This window comes from Notolabrus celidotus, chromosome 15, assembly GCF_009762535.1.
Source record: "Notolabrus celidotus isolate fNotCel1 chromosome 15, fNotCel1.pri, whole genome shotgun sequence".
NCBI classification, from domain to species: domain Eukaryota; kingdom Metazoa; phylum Chordata; class Actinopteri; order Labriformes; family Labridae; genus Notolabrus; species Notolabrus celidotus.
Genome location: NC_048286.1, coordinates 29012983 through 29029315, shown reverse-complemented (window position 1 = coordinate 29029315; position 16333 = coordinate 29012983). Strand labels below are relative to the sequence as shown.

General features: G+C 42.0%; 1 protein-coding gene across 1 annotated transcript in view; it reads left to right on the top strand.

The window, feature by feature from the left end:
* Window positions 1-235: 235 nt before the first annotated feature.
* Window positions 236-16333, top strand: part of LOC117826689 (E3 ubiquitin-protein ligase Rnf220-like) — a 308612-nt gene continuing 292514 nt past the window's right edge. Inside the window, exon 1 of the mRNA XM_034702943.1 lies at window positions 236-591. The gene's annotated coding sequence lies outside the window, so the exon portion shown is untranslated. The remainder of the gene's footprint in view (window positions 592-16333) is intronic.

Below are 16333 nucleotides of genomic sequence, written 5' to 3'. Positions count from 1 at the left end.
GAGCATTTTTGACACGATTACGACCTGAGTTTATTTATTTATTTATTTATAAATCCATTAATTCATAAATTCATACATATACTCACTTACCTTCTAACAAACCTACTAACTTATTTTTTTAGAACGTCTTTATTGCCCCTTGTTAACGCATTGTTAATAGTAAGTCAAAGATGCGCGGTGGAAAGTGGGATTAAACCACTACGGTGAAGTTCACGTGATACCAGAGCAGCGCCAGGTGTTGCAGGCCTCCTTTAATTAGCAGAGTGACGCAGAATGCCGCGTGACAGCTGTGAAGGAAAGTTGGAAGGAGCTGCTGAGTTACATCAATGCAACCAAAATAATCAACGTCCTTCTCATGCAGCACCCAGGAAAGTCAGCAACTTTGTCACCTGTGCATTTGTTTTGGCAACAGAGGAATTTTGTCCTGCATGTAGAAAAAAGGAGAAATGGTAATTTCTGTGGAAAAGAAAGATATGGACACCCAGCCTACTGGACCTGTTTGTGGTGAAAGACCTGCAGTCCACGGGGAAATGACGTTGTTCCAGAAAACTTCTACACCTTGGAGGAAAAGGGACTCCAAATGCAAAGCAGGTGAGCTAAACACACTTCTGTTGGAAGAGCTTATGAAGTTAGCCAAACTTAATTATCTTTTCTACTTACTAAGAACATAATGGCAAAGTAGGCTGACTTTCCATGCTGACATTTTAGATATGAGCTGTATATGTGGAGGTGTGTAATTTATGATGCTGGCCTAAAATTTAACATGGAGCCATGTTGTATTTATTTTTCATTCAGCAGACTACTAACAGCTTTTAGCCCCCCCTGTATCTTGTTATCAGTTTGGATGTGTTGAACTTTGATTTAGATCCATGTTTTGTTGTGAATGTTGTTGAATTCAGACAACTCTGACTGGATCATGACTAGTATAGGTCAATATTCAGGGTATCTCTTATGCTTAATTGCTGAAAACCTAAGTAATTGACCCTCCATCCTGCTTTGTGCATCTCTGTTTGTGTTGTGTGCTCCTGCAAAATTGTGGCATTTCAAAATAAAATCACCATCCCATCTTTAGTGCATGGATATGTTGTATGGCTCAGTTTAGGTACGGGATAATGTATGAAGGGATTCTATTTGGCATAACCACCGACCAATCAGAATCAAGTATTTCACAAAAGCTGAGGTATCATTTACTTCAGTCTTTTCTGTCTTTTGAAACATACCCTGAATTTTCTGGTTTCACCAACTCTCTAAAAACAAACATTTAAGAATTTATATTTCCATTAAAGATTAAATTCCTTCAAAGTTCACATGTAACATTTGCTCAGAGCTCTAACCCAGGTTGCAGTATCTCATATCTGCCCAGCTGGACAGGAAGATTATGTATAACCACTTCTGCACAGAGTCCAGTGCAGTCAGACAGGCAGTCTTCTGACTGACTGTTTGTTTGGTGATTGATAATGTCTGAAGAATTGAACCACAGCACAGATAGCACTTTAAAGCATGCACACACCTGGATGTTTCTGCCCTTTACTAGAGGCTGAAAAACTGTCTCTTTCTGGATCACTGTGTGTGTCTCCCTCTGTCCATGCTGGTCCCTTTCCCCTCTCTCTCTCATCTCTCCTTCCCTCTGAGGAGTGCTGGTGAGCGGCAGAGGAATCATTGGGCCATCAAAGGTTGCCAGCTGTAGGAAATGTCTTCATTTGCACCATGCTAGCCTGACACCTGAGCTTCAAGCCTCTATGTGTGTGTGTGACTGTATCTGTGCCTGCTTGTACGGTGTACATGCATATATGTGTGTGTGTGTGTAAGTTTATGTGACTGATAGTCAGCCATCCTGGCTCCCCAGCAGGTCCGTTTTAAATTGTCTGTGTATGTTTTATTGCTCTGTGTGTGTGTTTGGGTGTGTGTCTGTGTGTGGGTGTGGGCCTGTGCCCCATCCATCAGCGTTAAGATGGCACATTACTGTTAATGAATGATATTTGTGTTCAGCGTGTATGTCAGGAGGGAGGACCAGGGAGGCAAAACAAGCCCTCCCCAATCACCTCTCCTCCAGCCGCCTCATTTTCTTTGTCAGCCTCTCGCCTGTTTTGCATTTTAGGATTTATTCAGCTGAGTCCTGGGCTAACTTGTTTGAGCTGTTGCTTTTGGACCGCAATTTCTGTGTATTTCCATCTGTAGTTACAAATTTTCATGCCCTGAGTGACTTTTTATGACCACTTCTAAAGGACCATACTGCTTTGTTTTGCACTTTTTTTCATTGAGATATGGGGAAGGTTTTTTCAGGTAATTTAGAAGTGGGGAAGACATATATCAAGTGGAAAAGGCTGGGAATTGAACTTATGACCGATAATCTCGAATTGGGGCCAGCCTGCTTTACCACCTGACCTGAATCAGCAGTCTCAGTTTCATGTAGAGACTTTTAATACATGAATTATGTCTTGAGAAACCTAAATGACATTTTCATGACGGGTGTTTCTTCACGTTTATGTTGTCCAGTTTTGTTTTGCTGAGTAAATGCACTTACTTTGGTGCACAGCAATAGAGTTTGTGACAAATTGGCATCTGATGAAGAGCAGGAAACTGGGAGAGAGAGTGGAAAGTGACATGCGGGAAAAGTCCATCACTTGGAATCAAACCAAGGCCGTCCACCGGACTGTGTCCTTTTGTACATGGAGCGCCAAGTAAGCCACTAAGCCAAACCGGTGCCACAAAACAGGCATTTTAAGAGTTGTTCACTGGTGAACAGACCTGGCAACACCAAAATTTAACCTTTTTACATATCATGATGAAATGAATCTGGCTACTTACACTAATATTGATGCAGTAAACCAGATTGAAGCTGATGTGTGACTTTGTTATGAACCTTTCTGCAGACTGAAATGAATTGCGGTAGTTGTGTTAATTTAAAAACAACTTGCAGCTGGCAGAAGTAAAATTGCCTTAGATCTATGGATCATTGCCCTCCTTAAGAAATAACTTGTCAAAGTTACAATCTTGACTATTTTCAATTTGATTAATTTCTTTAATTTTATTTTTTTTGTCTAATAAGTCACTACTAAAGTGATTGAGCTAGTGGCGTAACATAACCGTGATGGGCCCAAGTGCAAATACATTTTTGGAGCCTCCTAATTGCCCCAAACAGAAGTGCACGCCTGATTTGTTATAACTGTACAAAACACCCAAAACAGCTTTGGACAAAGTATGACTTATACTGTTGACAGGCATTACACACACACAGACAAAAAAAAGCACAGAGGCTTTATATATTTATATCTGCTTTATATATCACTTTGAGAGTAACAATCGTCCTGTTGTCTCCTCTCCTTTCTTATTCTTAGGCACCATTTGTATTACAGCTTGACAAAAACAATGCTGGGCTGGTCATCTGATTATTTCTCATCTTGCATTTCGATACAAGCTTGGTGGAAAATGACGTTCACACAAGTCGTCACATGACGTGGTCATTGGATGTAGCATTTACCATTCCCAGTAATTTCTTGTTAGTAACTTCTGAGAAGAAAACCAGATGAAGCAGTTGATTTGGAAAAACGTGGTCTAGTAAAACTTAGATAATCACAAATTAAACAATAACTTAAGACTGATTTCACTGGTATAAATAAATCCGCTTCAGAGAGAAGTTTGAGAAAGCTAGTTATCAGCACATTTACATGTGGCGATCTATGAACTGCTTTTCACCTGACATTTTTACGACAACAGATCGGGATGATCATCGTGAGTCCACCTAAATTCACAGGCCCCACAGTACATTGCACAATGGCCTTTATTTCATCAGTGCATTGGGCTTATCTCCTGCTGATGGGAGCCCCTGAATTTGCACAGTTATTTTGGTATTGTGTGTAATAACGTTGAAAAGTTGTACAAACCTTATCTAGAGTTTATACAAACCAGTGCTGGACTCCCATTTTGACATCTAATTTCTGCCTACATTGTCTAGAAGTGTGACACCACGTGTCTCCAGAAAGTACATAATGGTGCGATAAACTGGTGAAAATTTGGACCTTTTTTACAGTAAATTATCCAAATTGGTGTCTTCCATCAACTGGAGTGAAAGGGGCGGAAAGTGAAGTTATCAGGTGTCAGGAGGACAGCAGTGGGAGTGTTACTGTGGGGAAGAAGCTCATAATCCACTGCTCACAAAGTGTTATGAGGTCGAGTGCTGATGCAAGCAGAAGCACGGTGACTTTACGAGTGAGCCGGGTTACGCACGTCTCAAACTAGGTGTTAGTGATATGCAGAACCAGCTGAATGAAGCTCCTGTTGTCCAACGAATGACACACATAATGATGTGTTTTATCAGCAGTTATAAAATGGCTTCTATTTATTTTTAGTCCTGAAGAGCATTTTCTGATGACTTAACAACCTTTTAGATTTCCCACCATGCAGCTGCAGCAGCAGTAGATGGATGGATGAATGAAGAGACGTGTGCTCTCAGTGTCAGGCAGGGTGACAGTGCTCTGTCACACGAGCCTCCAGTAGATGTCACTCACTCATTAGTGAATGATGTGTGAGGGCAAGCAGCAGTGAGCAACAGACAGCAGACTGAGAACATGTAGTGAACACATTTAACTCCCACGGCAACGATGATATTAACAGAAATGAATCTACATTCAATAAAACACTCATCTTTCATCATGTATTTAAGCAGTCTCACTGAAGTGCTGTCTGGCTATCAAAGGCCACAGACCGAGGACTGAAGGGTCCAAGATTACTCACTTTCAGGTGTGATGTTGTTTTGTATACACAGCTGTGTTAAATACTTGCTTTGATTGGTCACTTAGGGCAGGGGTTCTCAAACTTTTCAGCTCGTGACCCCCAAAATATAGGTGCCAAAGACTTGGGACCCCTACTGTCCCTCAAAGTGGTTAAATGTTGCTTCATACTTTATTTACTTCAACTTCAGAATGAGTTAATCTACATAATTAACTGTTAGCTAACCCTAACCCTAACTTTAGGAGTCATCTGGCAACAAAGAAAGGCAGAAAACTAATGATATATACTTATTTGCAGGGCTTTATTTAAAATGTAACTACAATTTTTGTCTATAATTTTACAATAATGGGTAAAATGACCAAATTTGGATTATTTAAAAAAATTAAAAAATCTGGAAGACATCTTGCGACCCTCCATTGGTGTGACGCAATCCCTCAGGGGGTCCTGACCCACAGAAATTTGACATCTGAAGAGTTCATTTGCCAAAACGGTTAACTCCCTTTTGAAGAATTATAAAAATGTTTCAAAAAACATAGTTTTTCTAATACTAGCTTTTGGTATGATCAATCAACTGAGGTGTGGTGGCTTTGACTAAGTTAAAATGACTTTACTAATCAGAGATATCTTGAAAATGTAACTTTATTAGGAATCTATATAAAAAAATGTTTTTGGAAAATGTATAAAAACAGAGTTATCTGTTTTTGCAAATGAACTAAAGGAAAGAGACGTTAGTATCAGAGAAAAAAAAACACAGGTTATAAAAAACTAAAAGTTTGTTGGTTAAAAATGTAATTATGGACAAAGTTAAAGATGACACTGTAGTACACCAGTGTATCCCCATAGGTGGGGAACACGGCATGATCTGGGGATGATTCTTCTGATAATTAATTGATGCTATGGTTTATGCTAAACATATACACTCTCATGTTGTTGTTTCAATAGTTTTGTGCAGCTAGTTAGTGCCAATAGTGTCCTGAACCGCATTCCTAGTTTAGATTGTTCTGATAGATTTCATCAGTTTTTGAAATTATGTTTTGTTTCCTGCATCAATGATCTGTCTCCTTCATCACAGGATGGAACAGCAGAATATCTACTCTTTATTCTGTACGTAAATCCTCGTGTCAACATTGAACATGCAGTCAGTGAATTAAGAGTCCGTTAACAGTGGCTTTGGTGGCCTGTGTGATTCAGAGCTAACACCTTGTTCAATCTAGAAAAGTCTCTCTAATGAATTGTTATTTAATAGTACTCCAAAGACCTCAGGTAGGATGATACAGACAGTGAAAAGTCTAGTGATGTTATATGCTTTATCAGCACTCATTGGATGCCTCTTGTCCAATCAGATTATGTGGTCAAAGATGATTAAACTGACAAAAACTTTCTTATATGGCCACTCCAATCCTTTCTTTGTTGTTTTCTGTCCAACCCATTCAGATTATATTTCTACTTCATGACTCACAGAGAAAAAAGGAGACAGGAAAACAACTCACAGAATAAGGAAGTGACAGACGCTCGATGCCGTCAATTGAATTTCTAACACGCGTCATAGTCTGGATGTTTTTTTGAGCCCCTGTGACACACATCACAGCCTCCAGTTAACCCCTGATGTTCATGTCCTGCCCCGTCTGCCTGTGTTTACGGGTTTCACCTTGACCAGAGTCAAAACACTGTATGAATGTGTCAAACAGGAACCTGACATTAGCTCACCGCCATGCTATTTCCTATGACTGCAGTGAGCTGTTAACAAGCTCAATGAGGCAGACAAACAGTGCTGGGAAAAAAAGGGCGAGCGGTGGGTGGAGAAAGGGCCGAGTAGAGGCAGGGGGACAAAGAGGTAAAGGAACTCAAATATGAATAGTAGTTGTAGTTCACTGGTGGTGTTGGAAATAAAAATTTGACTGAAAAATGTATTAAAAATGTGTTTATGGATTTATTGAAAGTCATTTTGATGCTTTTTACATTTACAGCTAAAGGCCTGAGCTGGTTCAATCAACTGCTGACATTTAAATGAGAGCGTAGCTATCAAAGCAGACTTAAATAAGATCATGATTCAGTCCAACCTCTTAAGTTGTATCTCTTTTTCTTTTAAGCCTGAATCCAGCAGGCATGCTCAGCGGGCAGGAAGTAGTGGAGTCAGAAACAGGAAACAGGAAGTTATTAGCCGGGATGATCTGAGCACACTGGGCTGTGGAGTACATCAAGAGAACAACAACAGACACACACATCGCACCTGGCACTGTCTCTCTCTCTCTCTGTGTGTGTGTGTGGGAGTGTTTGTGTGTGTGCAGGCCACGCTGAACTCTTACTGTTCCGACACCTGCAGTATCACAATCGCTCATCACATCACAGCACTTCCTGAAAACATCACGACACTCAGGTAAACTTCCAAAATATAAGAAATACAGGAAGCACCTGGATAAACGGCCGAGTGGGAGTGTGTTGACAGTGCGTGTGTGGTGTGTTTTCCTGCCATCACAACCATAGACTAAACTGTCTCAGAAGAATTTGGTAGACCAATAAATATGAAACACAAACCCAAACAAAAAAAGTTAGCATTTTGTGCAGGAGGACACCAGTCACACCCAACGTACTTGGACTGTTACTGTTAGAAAACTACTAGTTAATGGTAACGTGAGCCTCTTTAGTGAGTCAGCCACTCAGTCTGAGATGTTTGGTTGGATAGAAGTCTGATAAATGACAGGTAGGCTGCAGGTATTTATGAGTTCATGCAGTAAACCCACCGCAGCTGAAATGATGTGCGTCCCCCCATTAAGAGAGGCATGGTGCACAAATGTGATTTACGCACAGAGCTGTGACTTGATAATTTATATCTTCAGACACATAGATAAGAGCTGTCTGATTTCAGTAGGAAATAAAATGTATTTTCTGCACACCTAAAAGTCTCAGTTGAGGTTTAGTTAGACTCCAAACTCGACTCAGACTTGAGGTTTTGTAACTCAACTACCACACTGATTCTACCGACTTAAACAAAGGTTTCCTAAGTGTGACCAAGGCTGTGTCATTCCTCTGATGTGAAACAATGTCTGCTTTTTATAGCATGAGTGACGCCATCAACAAAACACAAGCTTGGAAATAAAGTGGTGACCTCATCAAGGGGTTTGGGATCAGACCGTGCTGATCAGGAAGTAAAGAGAACTGATGTGATGTCCTACAGTCTGCGTACAAACAGACAAACAGTGTGTAGTAGCCAACTGGCTGATGTGGTTTGTCTCAGTCTAAAACTGTAGAGCTCTATTCTGACAGCATTGTTGCAGCAGTTCAATGTCCCTCTAACACTCATAATGGCTTCTGGATGCTTCCCTCACATGCAGCTCTATCAGGCAGGTGTTTCCTTTGACGGAGGCTGGAAATCAGGGTCAGAGTGAAGTAGCTTTGTGTGTGTGTGTCTGTGTGTGTCTGTCTCTATGTTTGTGTGTGTGTAACAGGACCAGCTGGCAGTAGGCACCTGTGTACTTTGGCTTGGCGAGTTGTTTATCCACATATTATCTGTCTTTGTCTTCCTGTAGACACGTGTCTGTGGGGCTTGACGGCCTCACAGGAGGAAACCGGGGGATTCCTGGTTTCAGAGCTAAAAAAAACAAAAACCAGCACGTTTTCTTAAGGTGAACATCAGCTGATCTCTAAACTATAACACATCTATTGAAAATATGAGAATACACCTGTCTTCTCACTTAAATCTAATTTCCTATTCCTGAATGCCTTTTTTTTTAAATGTTGCTGTTTTTCATGATCCATCCTCTATGGCCAGGTACAGAGGGTCAGGCATGACTGACCTTCATTCCCACCATATGCCATGTTGTCAAAGACTGAAGCTTTTTCATGCTCATGCACTTCACATACACACTGTTCAGTTGTACATTATGACCACCTGCCTGACATTCTGTGGGTCCCCGTATGTAACAAATGATGATGCACTGTGTTCACCTTTCTATCAGAAACAGTGTAAACTTCTTCAGCAGTTTGAGCTCCAGTAGCTCTTCTGTTAGAAAGGACCGCCAGCTTTCCCTGCTCACACTCATCAATGAGCCTTGCTGGCCCATGGTCTTGTTGACACTTCACTGGTTTCCTTTCTTTTGGTGCCACTTTTGGTAGGTACTGTAGACCAGGAAAATCCCATGGTAGCTGCAGCTGGAGACTCACTTGTCTAGCAATCACGGTTTGGCCTTTATCAGAGTCGCTCACATCATTACGCTTGCCCATCTTTTCCTGCTTTCAACACATCAACTTCAAGGACAAAATGTTCACACACTGCATAATGTATCCCACCCACTGTGTACCACTGCATAGAGATAACCAGTGTTATCCATTTCACCTGTCAGTGGTCATAATGCCATGGTTGATCAGTGCGTACAAATTATCATGAGCAAAACTGGGCTTTGAAATATCTACACTTCAAAACAATCTGTGATAATAAAGTGCACTCTCCTGCTCCAGTTTCCCAGCATGTGTGAGGTCAGGTGACCTGGAGAGACTGACATTCAGCATGCCCTGGAAGTTGGGCATGATGGATTGGTCAGTTGTGATCTGATTTAATATGCACTATTTGTTGCGGTTAATAGCTGTAGTTATTGCAGCATCGTAGACAAACATTTTAGAGCCAAAAGTTTTGTACTCCTTATCTTCTTACTGACCAGCCAATAAGCACCTTCTGCCCAGGCCTACCCAGGTTGCAGCTAGTTTAGCTTGCATCATATTGGCGTTATTGCCTCATTAGAACACTTTGTTGTACCACACTTTACTCGTTCTTGCCACAGATGTTAAGTTTTTTTTTCCTGTGTAAATTTTGCCTTTTGGCTTGGATTACAAATGTATTGCTTGGTGTGAACTTGTTTGTCTATATGCATGTCTAATATAAAGAAATGACAGAATAGAAGCTGTTGAAGTCATTTTAATCTTTCAGAAAAGCTTCAAGGTAGCTCCTTTTGATTTGAAAACTGTAGTCTAATGCTTGGTCATTCCTCTCTTGTAACTCTATTACAGTTTTATGTCTGTAAGGTTGTAGTCTGCAGACAACATACTGTATGTGGAAGTACAAATACTAAGAGGGCAGCCCCCAAAACCTAAAGCTCCTCACTTTAGGTCTCTTATTTGCAAAAATGGCTAAATGGCTGTCCAGTGAGGGTTTTCTTTTCTCACGTGAACTTAGATTTTCTTTTGAAACACTTAACACTGTGCTCTAGTGGAGGTAGCTCTTGTTTATAATGTCACATGATGAGAGGACACTGAAGCAATCGAAACCCAAACCTTGAGAATGGGTGTCATGGATAGTCTTCCCTCCTTTATCTCCTTTCCCCCCTTTTCTCTCCCTGCCCTCCCTCCCTCCCGCCGTCCCCTCTAATCCTGATGGTGTTAATTGAAAGTCAGGAGAGGGCACTCTTGCGGTTTCATTATTAATTTAACACTCAGGGTAACTTAAAGTGCAATTTTCACCCACATGTGGAACAGAAAAATCAATGGCCACAACAGCAGCGAGCATCAAGGTTGATTACTGATGCACAGGGAGAGACGGGCAAGACGGCAGCTACTTGAAGAGAAAGAGTGACGTGTGTGTGTGTGGTGTCTGGGTGGTTTTTGCTAAGTGTTTCAGATGTGTCGACCCTGTTTTGACACCTCTCTCTGTAACACAAAGCAGTGGGTAAACACAAAGGACTTATCAGCTGATTAAAAATGACACCTGATGGTGGTGTGTGTGTGTGTTCTCTGTGTGTATTCATCTCTGTGCAATCCTGCAGTCCTCCACACTCTCCTGTGTGGTGCATAAACCTCAGTCATATCTGCATGCTCCTCTGTGTGTATATCCTTCTTAATCGTACACACACATGCCTTCTGTGTCTTACTACCTCTAGCTGTGCCTCTGGTCTGCACAGCACTGAGGATTAAATGGGGGAAATAAAGGTATATTGCTCAGTAATGCAATCTGTCCCACGAGTTGAGAGATGAGCCTCCTGCCCTTTGTGCTAAGCGGACTCGCTGATGATTTAGAACAAGCAGATGGAAAATTCTAATATGTTAGCCTAACCTCGGATGGCTAAGAGCTAATTTATTTTAAACCTTGGGCAAGAATTACAGTTCCTAGCCCCCTTTCCCCCCTCTGTCGTTCTCCTCCTCCTTCTCCTCCTCCCGCTAAAACACAAGGGAGGAAAGTAAAACTAGCAGCTGAGATATGCATGAAGACAGAAGTTAAGTGTTAAACTCAAGTGTATTTAACCCACAATAAAGCACCAGGCTGTAGAATTTATTCCTTCCTTAAAGTCCAAATTGAACTCCATTTAGGGTGCAGCAGTTAATTGAAAATATGCCACTCAGAGGTGAAGTAAAAACATAGTAGAAAAGGGATAAAACCTCAATTTATAGTGAGTAGATCCTCTGCCAGGAACATTACTCTCCTCCTCCTCCTCCCATGATGTATGCCTGTACTTCATTTTAAGCAATTTCAAGCGCTTTGCACGTTAATTCGGTTATTCTAATTTACGAGTGGGACATTATGCAGTTGATTCTGAATTACTTCTTGATTGAGGAGCACTAATAGCTCTGTTTCTCTCTTCCTTCGGCCCTTTACCTTCAAACCCTGCTGCATGCTTACTTCATATAAACACGCTTGGTCTCACCTAAATCGACAATACCAATATGCTGATTGCTTGGGGCCAAAAATTACACATTCACATGCAGGGACATGAGCAAACACTAAATGATCCTGTTAATTAAGACAACACACACTCCTGTAGATGCATGCAGAGATGCACAATTACCAACTTAGTCCCCTCCTCCTCGTTTTCTTCTGGCTGGATGAGGTTTTTCAGTCTGATCAGCCCTAAGTGGGCATGTCTGTCTTGATAAACACTTTATGCAGATCAGCTTCTACTTGTTTTCCCTTTCTTAAGAGAGGGAGCGAGGGAGAGAGAGAAATAATACCTCTCTAATTGACCCATTTGGCTGCTTCTCTGCCCACAGGAGGGGGCCTCGGCTTTTAATGTTTGATCGGCCTAATTTCCCCAACACATCATTAGTGGCCATCTTCAGCCTTGACTCTTAATAACCTCTTTATGAGGCGAGTGGATGCGGTTAAAAGTCTTTGTCTCATCCCTCTCCCTGGGTCCTGGACCCTCCTCGTTCTCCTGATTAAGTCAGATGTTTTAAAATATGGTAATGGGGCCGGAACCTGTTTGAATCGAATAAGCGAGCGTCTCCTGGACTCTTGCACCATTTACATAATTTCATTATCAGGTAAAACACACTAATTGTTGAGTGTGGATGTTTGTGTGAGGGAGAGTGTGGACAGGGTGAGCCAGCGGGTCTTTGGCACAAATGCAGCACTAATTACAAAGCGAGTGGCAGCGCTCCAGAGCCTCGGTGTGTAAAAGCAACAAGCCATTTACACAAAGGCTAATAGATTCCTGAGCGTCGCTTCGGCCATTCCAACAGTGTAGGGCAACATTTTCAGAGCAAAGCTGATGTTTTATTACACATTGAATCCTAATAATAGGTCAGTGCTTACACTGTCATGTGCATTGCAACAAGACTCTTATTTGCTTTCATTTGGCATTAGCAGTGACTTTGCTGATAAACCTATCAGCTGCTACTTCACTCTACATATAATATGAATACTTAAAAAAAGTTACATCACAGTCATATACTGTACAGTAAGGCAATGGTCATGTGGCAGAACTAGCTTGTACAATCGTTTAAAGGAGTTTTCAGACCAAAAGCAAACTTTGTTCTTGCAGAGCACAACTACTGTCTGCAAAGCTTCTTCTCCCAAGATGTGAGTAGAGTTGCATTAATGTGAGGTAACATAGAGAACTCCACAACTCACATGAATTTGCATTAGTGTGTGGGATTTTTTATCTGCAGTGAGTTGGACTGTTTTTACATTAGAAATGTTGGTGGTTTGAAACCTCATTAAAAGAAACAGGCATGTAAAGTTTTCCTTGTGGACAGACCAGAGCGTATCTTTTTTTAGTTTTTTGACATTCTACTTTTTTTTTTCAAACATTATTTTTAAGGTTTTTTCATGTCTTTATTCAGAGGACAGGTCAGTAGATACAGTTGGAGACCTGAGAGAGAGAGTGGGGAATGACATTTGGCTGGATTTGAGCCTGGTTGGTCTGCTTCGAGGACTTAAGCCTCTGTTCAATTTAACCAGTGAGCTGTGGGTCTGATTCACAGATACACAACTCAAGACATTGCTGCATCAGGAGATTTGATCCAATCAGTTAGTGTGGTATTAAGGACCAAATGAAAATGAAGGGACTATCTGATTAATGAAAAAAGTAAAATCTATTTTTGAGAAATGCATGAAATGAACACTGGATTCAAAGTATTCAGGGAAAGGTTGAAATGTAAAGTCATCCTGTGGTCCCGATTCTCACTTTGACAGTTGTTTACCCAGCGTGATCAAAAAGGAACAGTTTAATGGTCGACCTCACCTTTCACCTTCCATAGAAGTTATGTTGTGTTCAGCATTTCCAATGTGGCTCCAATATGGGCTTCAAAACAGTGCTTCAGAAACATATCCCTGACGTCACGGATACTATGTCCTTTATTTTTACAGTCTTTGGTCTGAACACATCTTAAGGCCTCATTGATGAGTATAGTACATATACTAACATCCTGTCCTGTCTTGAAGCCCTCATGGAGTACGTCTTCCAATTATTGTCTTAATCAAGTGTCTATGAAATTAAGAAGAATTATAACTGAACTACCAACTGAATTGTTTCCTATGACTACACAGGAAACTGTTGTGGAGTCCATGTGGTCTAGAACAGTGTAAATATAGCTGTGCTTAGACTGGAGCTGATCTTGATCTTGATCTTTGAAGAAGTGTTCAGTATGTTTATATTAGTCATCTGCAGTCGGTCTCTATATCTTTAAGTTCATAAAAGTAGGAACTTCCTGTACATCTCATTTTGTTTGCACGATGTCTGGTGAGTTGCCAACGAATGACAACATGTTGACTTCCTGCTTGTTTTACGTGTGTGTGTGTGTGTCTGTGTGTGTGTGTGAACAGTTTCCTTTGCCATACCTCCTGCAGTGTTTTTGTTCAGATCACAAACAGCTGTGTCTTTCTCTTAGTATCACGCTATCAAACTTCCTTACATGAGAAAACAACAGAATCCTGCTTCCAGCTGATGATTACTGACACAGACGTCCTCAGGACACAGCTGTGCAGAGGAAAGACAACCACACAGGCTTCTAGACAGAACAGCGATACTCCAAACAACCAGGATTATGTTCAATGGCAACAGTCCTCCTCTTCAGTAGTCCACATTTTCAGTTTCTGCACATTTCAGAATGTTAACGTTGATGCAACTGAAGGTCGTCATTAAAGGTACAGTGTTTAGAAATGGAAATATTGAGTGATATATAGACAGTGGTCGCATTCAAGATAGGAACCTTCCCTTGCTCACCCCTCCCATTGATGCAGTTGCAGAATCTTGGCCTTGAAAAAACAAAAAGCTTATGTGATGCATGATCAGTATGATCGCCATCCTTGCTGTGCAATGCATGCTGGGATACATAGACAGTTGCATGCCAGGTTGGTGGTGTCACTGTTCAACAGCTTTCGTTAAAGGGATATTTCAGTGTTTTTGAAGTGGGGTTGTATGAGTTTTATGTCATTAGTACTTGCAGTAGGCACAACGGATGCTGCTTATCTCGGTCCCTGTAATGAGAAACAGAATGCAAGCTGGGCTACTGCTTTCAGCTGACGGGGCCATTTCTGCCACGTCCCATCCATCCATCCATCCATCTTCTTCCGCTTATCCGGGTCCGGGTCGCTGGGGCAGCAGTCTCAGCAGGGAAGCCCAGACACTCCTCTCCCCGGCCACTTCCACCAGCTCTTCTGGGAGGATACCGAGGCGCTCCCAGGCCAGCTGAGAGACATAGTCTGGCCAGCGTGTCCTGGGCCTTCCCCGTGGCCTCCTCCCAGTCGGACATGCCCGAAACACCTCCCCAGGGAGACGTTCGGGAGGCATCCTAACCAGATGCCCGAACCACCTCATCTGGCTCCTCTCGATCCAGAGGAGCAGCGGCTCTACTTTGATTTCTGCCATGTAATAAAGCCAATTTTGAAAGATTCTGACCCGAGCACTCACCTCGGTTTACTTCTACGCTTTACACTTCACTTTGACACCAGAAAGCCTGTTTGTATTTTCACTATTTGCGGACACAACACAGACGTGCTCCTCCGCCTGCAGTTGTTCAGGTCTGCAGCTTCAAAGTGATAACACTACAACTTAACTTAATAATGAGTGCTTCTGACAGCGCCGATGTCATGCCGTTTACTGCGGACACACGTGGACAACTTTATGAGTTTACAGAGGTAAAGGTGATTCATTGCACAGGAGGAAAAAGTGGAGTATCTTCTGTGCTAAACTGGAGAGCACTCGAGATACCGAGTTATCTTGGTGTGCAAATTTTTGACATTTTTGCATCTCAGTTTTGCATAATGTGAAGCAGGAAATACTTACGATTACCCAACACACACAGTGTAGCAGTAAACCGAGGTGATTGCTAGGGTCGTAATCTTTTGTAATTGGCTGTATTACGTGGCAGAAATCGTCCCGTCAGCTGAAAACTGTAGCCTAGTTTGTGTTCCTCCCTGCGGTTTCTCATTACAGGGGCCGAGATGAGCAGCATCCGTTGTGGCTAGTACAATTAGTAGTGACATAAAACTCATACAACCCGACTTCAAAAACACCAAAATATCCCTTTAAGTAATAAACATGCATTGGAGGAAAACAGTGGAGTATAGTAAAGAATGTTGTGGAGTGTTTGTTTGATTGAATAGATGAATACATTTAAGAACAGTGAGTTGAGAAACCACCCAAAACAGACTGCATCTTTTTTTTTTTTTAAGTTATATTTTTGGCCTTTTTGCCTTTTATTTGAAACGACAGCTGGAGAGAGACAGGAAATATGGGGAGTAGAGAGTGGGGGAAGACATGCAGGAAATGGTCGACCGGCCGGGAATTGAACCGACGACCCCTGCGACGAGGACTGTAGCCTCTGTACGTGGGGCGCTTAGACCGCTAGGCCACCAGCGCCCCCAGACAGCATCTTTGATACCAGTGTTCCTTTATATTTCAGATTGTACGGTGATATATTTAATTTCCTTAACTTCGCTCATCCTCTGCAGCTAGAACGGGTATCACTGCTGCTGAAATAAAGAAGACTAATCCTGTCAGGAGACTGACTCCTGATTTGCATTTTAACCAAGTGGTATTACCCGAGCACCTTGGCAGCTTTTCTCACTTATTTGTATAAAATAAGATGGATACTTTTTGAAAAGTAACCCTTTACACTCACTCTCCCTATCTTCTCTCCCTGTTTTTTTTCTCACCTCCACATGATAGCGTGACACCACATAGCTCTTCATCAGGTGCTGGCCGTCAGGGCCTTTCGCACGGCAGACGATTACCTTGTCCCCTGATTGCCACTATGCAGGAAGGGGGAGGGATTTTTTTTCTTACAAATTAGCGGATAAATAGATACCCCACCACCGTCTCCGCCATTCACCCCCTCTGCTCCTCTAACTCCACCCATCCACCCTGTGCCTAATGACGGGGGCTGGGGAGCGGTA